A 15,801-nucleotide genomic window follows, 5' to 3' on the forward strand; every position below is an offset into this window, starting at 1 on the left:
TGGACCCTCCACTTCCCTGGCCTGGGCCTGGATTCCTAGCATCTCTGCTTTTCCTGACTCTGCAGGGAGAGACATTCCATACATTTGTGAGGACTGAACCTCTGTTTCAAGCAAATTCCTAAGAGGAATGACACTTTGAGCTTTGAGATTTTCAAGAACAATTTAATGCTTTAAAAGTTGAGGATAAACCAGTTGTGGTATTTCGTCTACTAACCAATGGTCATTGGCACCAGTTCAATGCCAGTGGGAATCCTCAGTTTGGGGTGTGGTAAAGAAGTTAACTTTATTTAGTGCAAATAGCTTAATTGCTATACAGCTCAGTTATGATGGCTATGGAAGAATAGCATGGCTGTGGAAGAGCATGCTGTGTGGCAGCTCTTGGGCGAGGCCCCTCTCTGGCCAGACAACACTGCTCCACTCCACTCCGGTCCACTCTGCCTGTTCTGCTTAGGCTAGATGCCTTTCAGGTTTCAGTTTCAGCAAAGAAACACAATCTTGAGTGGAAAAGGATAGTTGGCTTCCAGAACCAGAGGGGAGTTGACTCAGAGAAAAGTCACCATCCCTGGTTTCTGATTGGTCTGTCCTCATGCAAATGAGGGCTTCAAATCCTCACAATTTGATTGATCTAAAAAGCACTGTCCTGATTGGCCAGAATGGAGCTGGTCTGATTGGTTGATGAAGATGCTAATGGGGATATAGCTGCCCAGCTGCCCAGCTTCCACAGGAAATCTCAGTTCTATTGGTCGAAATGTTATTTCAGGAACTCTTTTATGAGGGTTGACTCAGTCGGCAGAAACACAGTGCAGGCAAGGAGTTCAGTGCATCTTTGTTTCTGAAGCATGGCTTGCATGAGAGCCCTCTGTTTAGAAACGGCTAGGCTCTATTTTTAAATTTAAACCCAATTAGCCACCAGGAGCCATTCTTGGCAATGCTGGCATAAGAAACACCCAATCCTGTAGGGAATTTTAGTAAGAGTCTATCTGAGCCAATCTGATGGCATATGCCAGGGAGAAAAATCTCATATGCTCTGGAGAATGACAGTTTTGCAGTTTCTTTTATGCATTTGAAATTAGGAAGGAACGTAAGGAAGATTACATGAGGGTGAGAGAAAGCAAGGCAGGTATTGAATTAGATTACATGCTTTCTTAATAATGGTATTGCCTCCGAAGGTCGTACTTCTGGCATGTCAAAGGTGTGTTAACCTAGATGCATGAGAACAATAGATAGGACTTGCTTTAAAAACCTTTCACTAAACAAGTTATAAGCCTGGGGTTTGACTATCCACTATGACCTACTCAGTTAGAAATTTACGATTTTTTACAGTACCCCTTTTTCACAGTAAGTATCTTCTTTCTCTGGATCAACACTTCTGAGCAAGTCTGGTCTCCTAACACAAACTTGATCATGTAAGGGATACACACAGTCCCCCTGCCTTCTAAATTTGTTTCATATCTCTCCACTCTCTTGTATGAGAGCAAACCAAACTCTTGTTTCCCCAAACACGCCATGCCCCTGTTCACATTCTGTGCCTCCACTGGTGTTACCTTGTCTCGGCCTGGGGCTTCCTTTCCTGCCTTGGTACCTTCTCTTCCTTCAGAACTTTGTTTGCTCTCAGTATCACTCACACTGTCCTGTGAGAGGCAACTTGCAGCTTTATCCCACTAGCCACTTTTGTATTTCTCTGTCTCCCCAGCCATCACACCAAGCAGATAGAGGAAAAATGCTGGTTGTTAAATTCAAGCTGGGAATTTCAAAGGCTGCCTTAGTTTCCTGCTAGCTTAGAGTAGAAGTTTCCTCACTCTGCTCCCACACCCACCCTACCTCATGACAAAGGAAAATAAAGACTCCTTTGTTCTTCTGGGGCAAACTTTTAAAAATCTTGCTCAGCCTGCCCCCTATAAAAGGCTTATCTTTGCTGCTGGTAGGAGACATTTTAATTCCTTCCTGTTTGCTGATCCTTGCTCCTCAAGGCCCCCCAGCGTGGGTCCCTCCCCTGCACCAGGTAACATCACCCAATAGTGTTGGATTCCATCTATCACCTGACACACCACCTTTACAGCCAGGTTGGGCACAGCCACACAGACTCTGGCATTGCTTCTAGCAACTCTTCAAGAGCATAGACCTATCTCTTCCTTCACTAACCCACCTCCTTATCTCTCAGAGGAGGTATCTTCTTGATCATTTTATTTTGCAACTTCCCTTTCTTCATTTCCTATTGGTCATCTCTTTTCCCAACCCTTTATGTTTAGAGTGAATTTATAGTAATTATCATTTTAGAATTTTGCAACATCCCTTGACATTTATAGATATTATGGATGTCAGAAATTATTGGTGGCTACAGGGAGTGACTGATTTGGGCTTCAGCCATCAGTTCTGTTTTGTCATGGTTGATCCCTGGAAGGTTTCAGAAGATAAGGTGGTAAGATATATCTCTATTGGTCTCACGAAAGGATTCCTGTATTTTGAAAAAATGTAGAATGTAGTGACAATTCAAGATGAAGTTTTTATTATAAAAATGGTGCATCAGAATAAAATTTCTCTTGTATCCATTGTCTTCTATGATGTTTTTTATTCTTTTCCCATTTCATAATCCCAGGGAGCCTGAGGTAAGAGTGCCCCAGGGATGTTGCATTGGACAGGAAGCATGGCTACAGTGAATGTTAATGGAGAAGGGGTTTAATGATAAGAATTGGACATTGTATGCTCTCGTTGCCACTGGGGAGTGAAGATTTGGAATGGAGAGCTGGAAGGTCAGAGAAGCATTACCAGACAGTCAATCTGAGTAGACAAGCATATCCCCCATATAAGAGGGATCATGATGAAGGAGTTTAGGGATAGAAATATAGGAAGATATTTCCTCTGTGTAGCTACTACTCTGGGTATTCAATTCATTTCTTGATCAGCAGGGCTGAGAATCTGGAAGATGAGCTGGATACAGAGCAGAGGAGAATCAGGACAAGCCAAACCCCATAAGGCTCTTGTACCTTTGTCTGTCATTGTATCCAACCTCTTAACAATCTTCTGAGAGTAATGGTCATTGCTTTGCTTTTACAGCCCAAATCTTGTGCAAATTTCTTTAACTTGGAGCAATACCGGGGAGACGATTCTAGAAAATAGAATTATCAGATAAATCAAGTTGACACAGCTCATACCAGCACAAATGTGTTGAACCAGGAGAATTGCTTACCCCAAGCAGCAGAGATAAGGTGGTGAACAGGGCCACTGCTGAGAGAAGCCATGGGAAAAGGTGAGAACATAGTTCATAGCACCAACTGGGCATGCAGCAAAGCAGGATAAAAAGAGGAAGGACACTGAGTCTGAGAGAACAGTGCAAAGCCAAGGCTATGAGATTGTGACTTTACCTTTGATTAATAGAGCGTATTAAGGGCTATTGATAAGAGTGACAGTTTGAAGGTAAGTGCCTTAAGTTGACCACAGGTGGTTTCTATTGTGAGACGAATCAGTGCTTTCCTGCGGTGTAGCTACAAAAGAATTCTGGGAAAGACAGATCCCCAAATATCCTATTTCTCCTTCCCCCCACTTTGTGCCCTTGGTTTCCATATCTGAACTATAAACACCTACCTCCCAACTTGTTTGAAGGTTAAATAAGACACATAGTGGCATTAGTGGTGGCTATTATGATTATGCCAATTATTTTCAGGTAGTTAAAGAGAAAAGATTGGTGGCTTTTCTAATGGCAAAGCTAGAACTGAAACTCATGTGTCCTGATTCAAGTCCAGTGCTTTGTCCATTTCACCAAGTAAAAAGATGACATTGATTGTCCTGTTCTGTCTGTTGTATTCCAAAGCAACAATATAGTCACTCTATTTGTAGAGCAAGATTTTGGAGTTGGTTTTCCAATGTTGAGAATGGATTATTATGATCTTGTCCATAGTTTTTCTCATAATGCCCTTTGCAAATTGGCCAATGATAGCATCCATACAAGTGAAAGAAATCTTCCTTGGGCTGAGTGAGCTGTTAAGTCCAAGCCTATAGTCCAGGCTCCTGGGCTGATTGGCCCTATGAGGGAAGCATCAAGGCCTAGGGTCAGTGTGTGGTGGATAGTGATGGAGAGAAGCAACAAAGACTCCAAACAGAGAATGAAGGGGAAGGTATATTAATCATACAAGAGAAAATAGTGGCCATTTCAAGGATGGTATAAGAAGAGTTATGGTTTTGGGCCTCTCAACATCATCTGTACACATCTTTTTAGCCTCTCTACATTCTTCCTCTTCTGAAATATTCCCTGTCTGGGTATCCTGTGACCTCTCGCTTTACTGACCTCTCTGATCACAGAGGAAGCACTTTCACGCCAAGGTCTTAGAGACAAGCAGAGAGGCAGTTATAGGTACAGGACAAAAATGATGTGCTGAGGTAATCCAAGTTTCTTAAAATTTCTCTTGCTTTCCTTCAGTGGCAAGGATTACCCTTTCAGGAGCCAGGAGCACCATGTGGAGGAGAAGGCAGAGGCTTCCCATGCTGAGTTATCTGGGGCTTCATGAAAGTCACGGTTGAGCTGCAAGAAACTACAAAACTTGCTCAAAAGTGCATCTTCAGCACTACTTTTTCTGTTGTTCCATGGGGAATCTTTTGGCAAGGGAAGAAGCTTGGATGAGCATTGAGGAAGGGGATCAGGTCTAGGGCAGCTCCAGATGCATGCTGTTATTTGCAGAGGACATATGTTCTTAGAAATTAGTAGCCCATTGAACAGCTGGTTTTATGGGGGGAGGGGGGAAGGCATTCCTTGATATAAAAAAAAAGCAAAGGAAAAAGTTTTGCCTGTAAAAAGAGCATTGGCAAAACATCTGCTGAGCGCACAAAGGGCTCCTGGTCCCTGGTAGATGTGGGGGACAAGCAGGTCTGTAAACAAGATCTGAAGCAGGTGTGTTCTAAGCAGCCTGTGTTGTCTCTTGTCTCTGTTCACACCACCCATGTTCTAAAGAGAACAAGGAGACCACGTGGGAAAGGCAGCTGCTGCAATCAAGAAGGTGAGGTACCCATCAGATTACCTAAGCACAGCACCCATGACCTTGCTCTAAAGAAGAATTAGTTTATGGAGTGTCATCATTGGGAGCTTCCTGCAGCTGAGGACACAAATATGGCAAGATGAAGGGCTGGGGGCCCCTATTTGCAGACAGGTGTTTCTTGGAGATTCTCTCAGCATTTCATTACCAGAGCCATCTGCCTGTGAAATCATTACTCATGCCAGCTAGAGTGTCTGAGACTAATTCTACTTGTGTGACCAACAGCCATCTATTCCCCTTTAGTATAGAGGAACTCCCACTGTGTCATACCTGGAGTACTCAATCAATCAATGAAAGAGTGACCTCTCTTCTCTAGAATAGACAAAAAAAAAATAACTAAAACAGTTTCCAATGCTTGTGGAGATATTTTCATTATCCAAAACACGTTCATATTCATTACTCCATTTCACTGAATTCTCACAGCACGCTTATTCAGTTGCCATCATTACCACTACTGAACAGATGAGAAACTGAGGTTTGGAGATGTACACTGAGCTCATGTGGAGTGACTGTGAGGACTGGCCCCAGAGTTAGAGCTCCACTCGACTCAGATGGTGGCTGTGTAATGTTGAGCAGCACTCATCTCTGTGAGTCTCATGCCTTGACTGTCAAATGGAGGTGATAATTACACCTATTTCACTTATTTTAGGTTTAAGAATTAAGTATAAAGTTTATAGAGTAGTGCTTGGCACCAATAAGAGCTCAATAAGTATTAGCATATTTTACTCTCAATATTCCTTCATGCTTTCTTATCAAGCTTTCCAAGGTAACTGAGTTCTCCATTGCGTCCCCTCCACACCTTCTTACTTTGTGAACCTATGTCTAAGGCACTCTCAGTTTCTATTTTTCTCTATAATCACTTGCTGCAGCCTGTAGCCTTTGGAAGTTACTCCTATAGCATCTCTGACAAACAACCAATCAGCATTACCTGATACTGGTCCTGGATTCTTTTGTCTCTCCCATCCCTTTCTACCTTTTCCATAGTAAACGCCACCTTGGGGCATATGTTCACACCACCACCTTATAGAAACAGAGAATGAAGATGTTGGCTAACATACCAATTGGACTAAACAGTAGAAACTTTAAGGCCATTTAGTGAAACCTGGTCTTTAGAATGAACCTAATCTTGGCATTTCATTCAGAAAAATGATGTCTTAGTCAACTTGGACTGCTATAGAAAAATACCATTGACCCAATGGCTTAAATAACAGATGTATATTTCTCACAGTTCTTGTAGGCTGGAAAGTCCAAGATCAAGGTGTTGGGAGATTCTGTCTGGTGAGAGCTTTCTTCCTGGCTTGCGGTATCCTCACATGGTAGAGAGACATAGAGATAGGACAGAAAGAGAAAGCAAGCTTTTTGATCTCTTCTTATATGAACACTAATCACATTGTGGAGACCTCTCTCTTGTAAACTTCTCTAAACCTAATTATTTCCCAAAGGCTCCACCGACAATTCATTTCCTCTCCATATGTCCCCTGAATCTTTCAAGCTGCTGCCTCACCACTGGAGCTCAAAGTCAGTGAGTCTATTGGCAAGTAAGTCTGTATGTAGGCCTTTTAAAAGGAGCACCTTCTATCTCACTCAGCTGCAATCTCTGCTTGTTTTCATAACCAGAATTTGTGAGGACTTCTCTTCCCAGTACTAGAACCTGGGCTAGGAAGCCTGATGGTGGGCTGGAACCCCCTCACTCCTCAAGGGGTACCTTTGCAGCCAAGATATCCTTCCCAATTTTTAACTGTCACACATTGATTTGGTGTCTCTGCCTCTCCTACCAGTCTCCATGTGGCTTCTTCTGTATATCCTTGTTATAAGACTTATGTTCAGCTAGACTGCAGGTGATTCTCAATGATGATTGTTTTGTAGTTTAGTTGTAATTTTGGTGTGGTCATGAGAGAAGGCAAGTACAGCATTTACCTACTCTGCCATCTTGACCAGAAGCCAAATGAGAATTGTTTACTTCAAGATATGGAACAGAGTCCATGAGCTTGCTCCACTAAGCATTCTCATCACTGGAGGTCGAGAGAGGCACACTCTGTACATGTCGAGAGATTATAAAAGAACCTCTCTATTTGTACTTGGCTCTCAATGATTGAGCTTTAGGGAGTAAACCAGCACATTCTAAATAGATGCAAAGCTTTATTCTAGTACAAACCAGACAGTGCTATTTAATTATGTCCTTCCACAGTAATCACGAAATTCTCCCCTCACTCATGTAAAAGGCTTCAAAGAGTGTTGTGTAGAAGAAGAAGGTTTTTGACATTATGGCTTAGGGATTGCGATCACTTAGCAGGGAGGGTAGGTTCAGGAATGGGATATGAGCAAACTTATTTTCAATGATTTTCCCCTAGGGTGATATAATGAAAAGTTTCAATTGCAAAGAAAAGTCGAATGAATTTCAGGGAGCACACACATATGTACCACCCAGATTCTGTAACTGTTAACATTTCCTTTTAGTTATTTTCTTACGCACCCCTCTACCCCATCTATCATTGTTTTTGAAACATTTCAAAGTAAGTTGTACACATCCAGGCATTTTACCCCTAGCATTTTATTATGACTAGATTTTAATATTGGTTTGTAGTTTTTTAATTTAAAAATTTACATATAGTAAAATGCACTAACCTTACATTTCCCATTTACCAAATTTTGATAAATGTAGACATCTATATAAGCCAAGGCCCTGTCAAGATTGAACCTTTTATCATCCCAGAAAGTTCTCTCCTGCTCCTTCTCAAGCTATCTTTTTTTTTGTACTTCTTTCCCAAGGCTATTGCCGTTCTTTAAGTTTTTCCTGTTTTAAAACTTTATGTAAGTAGAATCATAGTATGTAGCCTTTTGAGCCTGATTTCTTTCACCCAGCATAATATTTTTAAGATTTATCCTTGTTGCTACATATGTCAGCAGTTCATTCTTTTTCATTGCTGAGTAGTATTCCATTATATGAATGTATCACAGTTTCTCCCTTCATTTGTTGATGGACACTTGGGCAATTTCATAGGTTTATCATAAGGGTCTATTACAGGTAAACTTTTAAATTTGAATGTGGCATGAAATTATCCAGAATGTGTTTTATGTTTCAAACATAAAACACTGAGGAACACTCTCTGGCCCAAGGCCATGCCCCTTTCCAACAGTATTTTCTACCCTGTGCCATATTAACACTGAGGTAAAGATTCAGTCTTCTTGCCTCAAGTGGAAAACACCCTAAAGACCAACCCAGCTCCAGAACATCCCTTGGGGACAGCTAAGGTTTTTCTGGGGGACTCCCTCTGCCCAATTTGCTTCCTTCCTTTCCGTTTCCTGTGTAGATCTCAACCCTATATTTTGTTAGTTTCCATTTCAGCATCTGCTTCCCATGGAACCCAACCTGTAGCACCTGTTGAATTTGTCCTTTAAAATCCCATCAAAAGAGGCCACACTAGAGACTGACATTGCTCCTTTCAGTGGGTCCAAGGGGCCAGTATTCCCTTCAGTCGGGATAGATAATAGGGCATTCAGCTGAACTGGAGAACAGGGTTGCATTTAGGGGTTATTGTGCAGACGAACACACCTTTCTAACACCCAGGAGTGAGATACTTACATTCTGAGAAGTGCATAGGCTTGGGGAGGGTAATAGGGAAAATATAGGTCCCCATCCCCCTCACTGAGGGGTGCAGTCTGTCAGGCAGAACAGCAGGGTTAGTACCTGTAATTTTGACATAGTCTCCCTCCTTTCTGTGTTTAGCACATCACTGAATTCACTGGAATTCCATGTTATTCCGCATGAAGAACAACTTTTCTTGACTCTTCTCTTGTGCTCTAGATTGGTCCAGAGAGAATGTAGGGAAGAAAATACCATCTTGTGAGAAACAGACCCAGAAGGAACCAGTTTTTCAAAAGCCTTAGGTTGTAAAAGTCACATATGGGGAATTCCAAATACCTGCGTTTCTGTGCTTCCAAATATATATATTTCATTTTTTCATGTTTATTTTTAATTTGGAATGTGTACAATGCAATCCTCTGGAAAGATGTTATTACCCTGTTATTGTATCTTTGAATATCATATAAAACTGAGGAATATGGAAGGAAAATACATAAAACTGAGAACAGTGCGGGTAAGAAGTGGGAGCAGAGATTCTTAAAGTGGAATCTACTGGAGCAGTTCCACTAGTGGTTCTTACGCTTTAGCATGCCTCAGGATTTCTTGGTGGATTTGTTAAAACACAGATTCCTGGGCCCCACCGTAACAGTTTCTGAAAGAGTAGGTATTGGATAGAGTCTGAAAATTTGTATTTCTAATAAATTCCTAGGTAATGCCAATGCTGATGGTCCAAGGTCCACATTTTGAGAATCATTGCTATAAGGCATAAGTTGCTGCAAGGGGCATGGCTTCATTGAATTGAACATATAAAAATGACATTGTGAAAAGAGAGAAGCATCAGGACTTTAAACATACTAAGAACATGAATATATAAATTTGCTTACTTCACTTTCTGGTTCTTTATTTCAATATGATCACGGCCAACCTGAAAGAGCTCCTCAAGCTACTGGGAAAATAAGCTCTAACAAGGAGCCACATGGCCCATTTGAGCACATGCAAACCCTTTACAATGGAACCTCTCAGAGCTGACGATGGCTTTCTTACACTTTTAATATAAATCCATTGGACACTTGCAGCCTCTAGGTCTTTTGAAGCCTGTCTCTCCATGCTAGAGTATACTTGTATTGCAAACAGAAGGCACAAGAGAGACCTCTGGTTGATCTAAGATCAATCTTATTATCTTATCTTATTATTCAGTGTTTAGAGGTTTCCATGACTAGAGCTCTGCTTATAAGCTGTGTTGATCTCAACTGGCCCTAAGTGCAAGCTTCCTTTCCCTTCTCTCCATGTGTGCCTCATAAAGTCTGTTGTGGCTAATGCTGTACAAGCCCTACCCACATCTCCTTGGCCCATCAAAAGTCACTTGCAAACAGTTTCCCTACATATCAGATGCTTCCTCTGTGCAAGGCTTTTTTTGGAACAAAGGAGTGCTCTCCCCAGTGGATGGGGGTGATCAGAGTGCTAGAGAGTTTACATCCCCAGGAAGAACCCTCAAACAATGAAGGATAGGAGTTGGTGGTCAAATAACCCAGGATTTCTTCTCCTTAGTTAGACAATACTGGAGTGGGTTCTGGGCAGTTTCTCAGGGTGCGCCCTGCAGGGTTAAGCTCCAGTCATCCACAGTGGTGGATGTGATCATTAACACACCCTTTATTATATGGCCTCCCTTCCCTGTCTCACTTCTCCTTTCCCTCATCCTGTTTCCTGGGATCACCTTCCAAAAAAGTAATCTGCACTTAAATTCTTGATTTAGGGGCTACATTTCAGAAGTCTTAAACTAAGACCTCTTGTCCCCCAGGAAATGAGACAATGCACAACAAGAGCCATTTTTCTCTTTTGATTTAATCCATTTTAACAATTTCAGTAGAATATCGATATCAATTAGTATCAATACATCATTATTAATACATAAATTTAACCTCCATTATTTGCCCCCAACAGCCATTTAATTTCTGGCTAAATCTTAAGGAGTAATTCAGGTAATTTTGCTCTGAAAAAAATAGAATAGTTTTCTTTTATGTCCCTTGCATGCACTGAAATATATTTGATTGAATATGTGCTTAGCCAACAGCTTTGCCCCCTTTCAAAGCAAAAGACTGTATTCTAGAAGTACTGTACATGCAGAAGAACAAAGGTGGATTTTTTTACATAGCGTCAGCTCTAACCTTACACACAAATCTGTGGTTGATGAACCTGTGATGAGATGAACAATATAGGGTATATGTTTTGATTATCCTTCCTGTGTGAAGAACATTTTAAGAAAGTAAAGTCTGATCATACCACAGACCCTGCTCATTATGTTAAAACTGATAACATTATTTGAATTGGATGCTTTCCACATCCTAACATTCAGGCATTCTGAAACAACCAGCTTTTCCTCCCTGTGGCAAGTTTTCAGATCTGAGGCAAAGCTCTCTACCAGGATGTAAGGACTTAGGCATTTCATTCTCCGGCACTTACATGCCACACAGATTTTCTTCTGGTGCTTTATTTGTGGTGCGTGTTTTATCTCCTAAGCTGCTTCTCAAAGGTGGGAACCATACTGCCTTTATTTTTATTCCCTGCAGAGCTAAGTGTTCTGTAGTACATAGTAGATGACCAGTAAACCTGAGAGAGGTTAAGCAATTTCCTTGAGAATAAAAACAGGCTGCAGGGTACAGGATGTGACAATAAGCAGCAAGTCTATCCTAAAATACTGGCCTCACAATCTAATCCTTCTGAGAATCTAATCATCTGTCTGTTGTTATAGTTCCAAGACAATGAAGCAAATCAGTCAACTTTCACTTCCTCATCTGTTAAAAAAAAAAAGATGGCAATAAAATTTTTCATCATCCAGCATGCCCTAGATGTTGTAATGATCACTTGGATAAAATTTTTAAAGGAATTTTGACTCTGGCCAAAGGGAGATATAGCTGGTGCCATGTTTTGAGTGCAATATCTTTACTGACAATGTCTTCATACACAATCAACAGTTGGCAAGTTTTTCTGTGCTCAGTTCCTAGAAAAAAACTCTGCTCTTTAATGGCTCCCAAATTAAAATCTCTGTCCCTTTGTAAGCCAGGCTTCCAAGATGTATTTTTTATCTGTGTGTTTTTAACTATTCTTAAAAGACAATAGGACATTCACAGTTTATATCTTAACAGCCAGTTTATGTTTTCAAGGGGCTGGCAGTAAGATGGCTGCGCAAATCCAAAGAACATTTTTAGCAAGCTGGAGGCAAAAGCATAGATTTGGGGGGTTTGGACATCTTGTTCTTGAGAAGGAGGCAGCTTCACAGAGTCAGAAAAAAGGTAGTAAGGTGGTTTTCATGGGATTCCCATTTACCTTAACTTCAGTCTGTTGACACATGAACTACTTACTGTGAAGGATGTTAAGGTGGGGTTTTCCATTAAAAAAAAAAAAAAAGCTGTCAAGGACACCTGCATTTCAGTTGCCAAGATAGAAGTATCAGAATACACCCATGGCTGAATCTCTAAGTTAATTTTTGAGAAGATAATACTCCATTGCTGTTATACTAAAGTAGTGCATCCTTGGTCCATGTTAAAACAAAAACATATTCAGTTTACTATGTTTTTTTTTCTGGTTGAGGGAAAGATAACATACGGGGAAGGGAGGGTCAGAGCTTTCCTAATCACATCTCATAGACTTGCTGCGCTGGACTTCAGCAGGAAAATACCCAGAACACGCAGGACTCCAGCTGGGTGGGTATTCAATAACAGGCTCCAGAGGGGTGGGGCACACCCTGGCGCAGGATCCACATGGAGGGCAGTGTCCAGGTCCAAATCAGGCTCTGGGGGCACTGCCACTGCGAGGGGAGCCAGTGGGCTCATTAGTACCTGGCTGTGACTGCAGACGTCTTGATGGCAAATACAGGCTATCAAAGCCCTGTCAGCACTCCTGAATGGGACAAAGAGAAGGCGCATTAATGATTAACTCTGCTAAAAGCTCCGGCTTTTGTATTCCCATGGTGCCTGGCCTATCTGGCTGCCATGTGACCAGCCCTGGCCATTTTCTCGCAGATTGGGGAAAGCTAGTGAGCAAACACAGGTGGTTCTGAGTCCGCCCCGCTGTCAGGGACAACCACGGCCAGCACCAGCTATGCTTGGAGAAATTAGCTGCTCTGTTTGTCTCCAGTTTTGCTTCCTGGTGCTCTTACTTTCCAAGTTGCATGTCACTTTGCATTCATTTTTAATTGTTCACAAGAGGTGCAAAAAAAAAGGGGGGGGATAAAAGGCTCTCACGCAAGAATGAGAAAAAAAGACACAGCATCACTTTCTTTGAACACCACAATAATGTGTGGTGACGAAATGCAAAGCCTTGGTAGACTGATTAAAACCTCTCAAGTCTTTACCTCCCAGCAAGGGAAAATTTATTCTTCTCAGAGAGGTAATTTTTGTGATCCTGACCAACAAGCTGCTACATCATATGACATCATAGCCTGCCAGAGTGGACTCTTCTGGGCGCCCTATGTCCTGAGGCCTGGAATGAATTGAGTTTTTGCAATTGTCCATAGCACTTGAACCCACCTTTTAAGCAGTGCAAGGAGAGAATGACCTTGCCTAGTTCTGGTTTAAAAGTCAAGTTCCCTCTAGTGGCATTATTTGTTTAAATGCATTTCTTCCATGGCCTATATCAGACAGACTTTCTTTTTCCTGTTCAAATATTTATATGTGTGTATTATTGCATGCTGCTTCAACTGCTTCCAATCACACTAGCAGCCATAAAGCACAGATTATCAGCGTGAGGTGATAAAGGCCCTTTGAGTCAACACCAGAAATGAACAGAAAATGAAATAAAGTTATAAAAAGAAGACAGCATAAATGTCTACAAAGAATATATCAGTTTGCAGATATTCAAGCAATTAGCTACAATAGGAAAGACATTTTATTCAAATTAACAATACTGCTTAAATGATTTGAAATATCAATGTTTGATATTTAAGTGTAGCATTTTTCTGGATTCCCAGTTAAAGGAAAAAAATAACATACAAAACACCCTCACCAAGCTCACCACCCTGTGAGGTCTTTCTACTCCAATGCAGTTCAGAGTTGGTGAATGTCAGCTCAAACACAGCTGCGGTGTGTGGGGTGCTTCTTTCCTCATCTAATTGATGTTGATCACAGAAAAAACTTCCAGCTCTAAATACCCTGACCAGGTTACTATAATCTATTGGTGTGTTTGTTGGAGCTTGTGGGAGTTTTTATTCTCCCTCATTTCCCCTCATTCCTAGGCTTTGATATTTTTTAGATGAAGATGGTATGGTTACAGGCCCCAGCTGCAAGGGAGACCTGGTTACCTCTGAGTACCACCACTCAGTGTGAATTTCAGTGTCATCAGAAAATTTTAGTGGAAAATTAATTATTTTTCAGGTGATAAATAATTGTTTTTCTCTTGCAAATCCTTCTAGCTAGATAGTATCACTTTTGCCTAAATTACTTGGAACATAAGAATCAGGGTTAAATAAAAACACTTTAGTAGCCAAATCAGAAATAAATGAATATGAGGAGCATGACTGTGAAAGTGGCATAGAGGAACATTCTTGTGGGGCTAAACTGAAAAATCATCTATTGGTGTATTACTAAAGGCTTTTTTTCCCCTTTATGTTATTTAACAATATAAAAAGATAAAATTGCATTTTCTAAATTCTTTAAAGTTATGGGTATGGATAAAGTATCCCACTGATAAAATTGTGGCTTAAATAATAATTACTGATTAATTTTTGTCAGAAAACTACTCTTTCATGTATTTATTGAAGTTTCAAGTTATTTCTCTTTCGAATAATTCAATACATAAATATAATACACATTTCAAAATAACAAAAAGAAACAAAATACATAGAAATAATAGCAACACCTAGCCTTTTAATGATGTTTACTATGTACCAGACACTATTCTAAGCACTTTTCATCTATTTACTCATATGATCCTCACAATGAACTGTAAGACATATGCTGTCATGATCCCCAGTTTACAGAGAAGTTAAGAAACTTGTCCAAGGTCACATGGCCAGTCACAGGGTTGGAATTAAAATCCAGACAATCTATTTCCTAAAAAAGATAAAAGTTAGTCTCCCTCTCATCTCTGCGCCTCAAGTCCTTGAATGGTCACCAGGATATTTTTCTAGTTAATAATATATGTGTCTACGGCCATGCCACCCTGAACGTGCCCGATCTCGTCTGATCTTGGAAGCTGAGCAGGGACAGGCCTGGTTAGCACTTGGATGGGAGACCACCTAGGAATACCAGGTGCTGTAGGCATTAAAAAAAAAAAAAAATATATATATATATATATATGCCTGCTCTATATACACACACACTAACACACACATATGTGTATAAATATGTACATATACATATATGTGTTATTTTAAAACACAAAAGGTAGGCAATAAGGGTTCAAATTAACTAGAAAGTTTTTGAGACATTATGTAGAATATGCCTCAGAATCATCCTACCAAAAATGAGAACCTGGGTATTGATTTACTAAATCCCTGCCATGTTTGGTTAGTAACAACTTCTATGATGTTAGCACCTCAGAACTTCCAGCATGCCCCAAATGCACTGAAACACACTCCTGTGCTGGAGCATTCCTTCAGGTGAAGGGTGGAAGTTTCATGTATGTTCAGATCCATCCCTCTTGGGATGCATCAAGAGGATATGGGAGAGGCACTGACAGGGTGTGCTACAAGTTCCTAAACCATTTGAACACCAAAGGAAGAAAAGCTTAGCCTTTCAAAGTGACTGTTCTGAAGGATTCTACAATGACTTAAATAGATGTGTTCTGGTTAGTTTCTTAAAAAGTCCTTTCTTTTATTTTTATACCCTGTAGTCCAGGCAACCTTAGAACAAATATGATACCTGTGGCAGAGAGGTAACTAACATACTAATGGCAAGATGCCTAAGCTTGTCGGGATTGATTCCTGACAAGTGGGCAAATGGGACACTCATGGACAATGAGCTTCTCAAGGTCAAGTTTTAGGTTATTTCATGTGTCTTCCCATACTAGGACCTGCTTATAGTAGAAACTTAGTTTGTTCAGTAAATGAGACAGTGATTTTATAAATGAATGAAGGTTTGAATGAACAAATAAGTAACAAATGACTCATCAGTTTGAGTGAACAAATACAGAATGGATCATTCACCAGAATGTCAGAAAAGGATGAGAGAAACATGTGGAATGTAGAAGAGAATGGAA

At 40.7% G+C, this 15,801-nt stretch overlaps 1 pseudogene; it reads left to right on the forward strand.

Annotated features, from left to right (window-relative positions):
- The first annotated feature begins 14,745 nt into the window (after nt 1–14,745).
- LOC120612002 (uncharacterized) lies at nt 14,746–14,864 on the forward strand (annotated as a pseudogene).
- Nucleotides 14,865–15,801: the final 937 nt, after the last annotated feature.

Source organism: Pteropus medius, unplaced genomic scaffold, assembly GCF_902729225.1.
Source record: "Pteropus medius unplaced genomic scaffold, Ma_sr-lr_union100, whole genome shotgun sequence".
In the NCBI taxonomy this organism is placed as follows: domain Eukaryota; kingdom Metazoa; phylum Chordata; class Mammalia; order Chiroptera; family Pteropodidae; genus Pteropus; species Pteropus medius.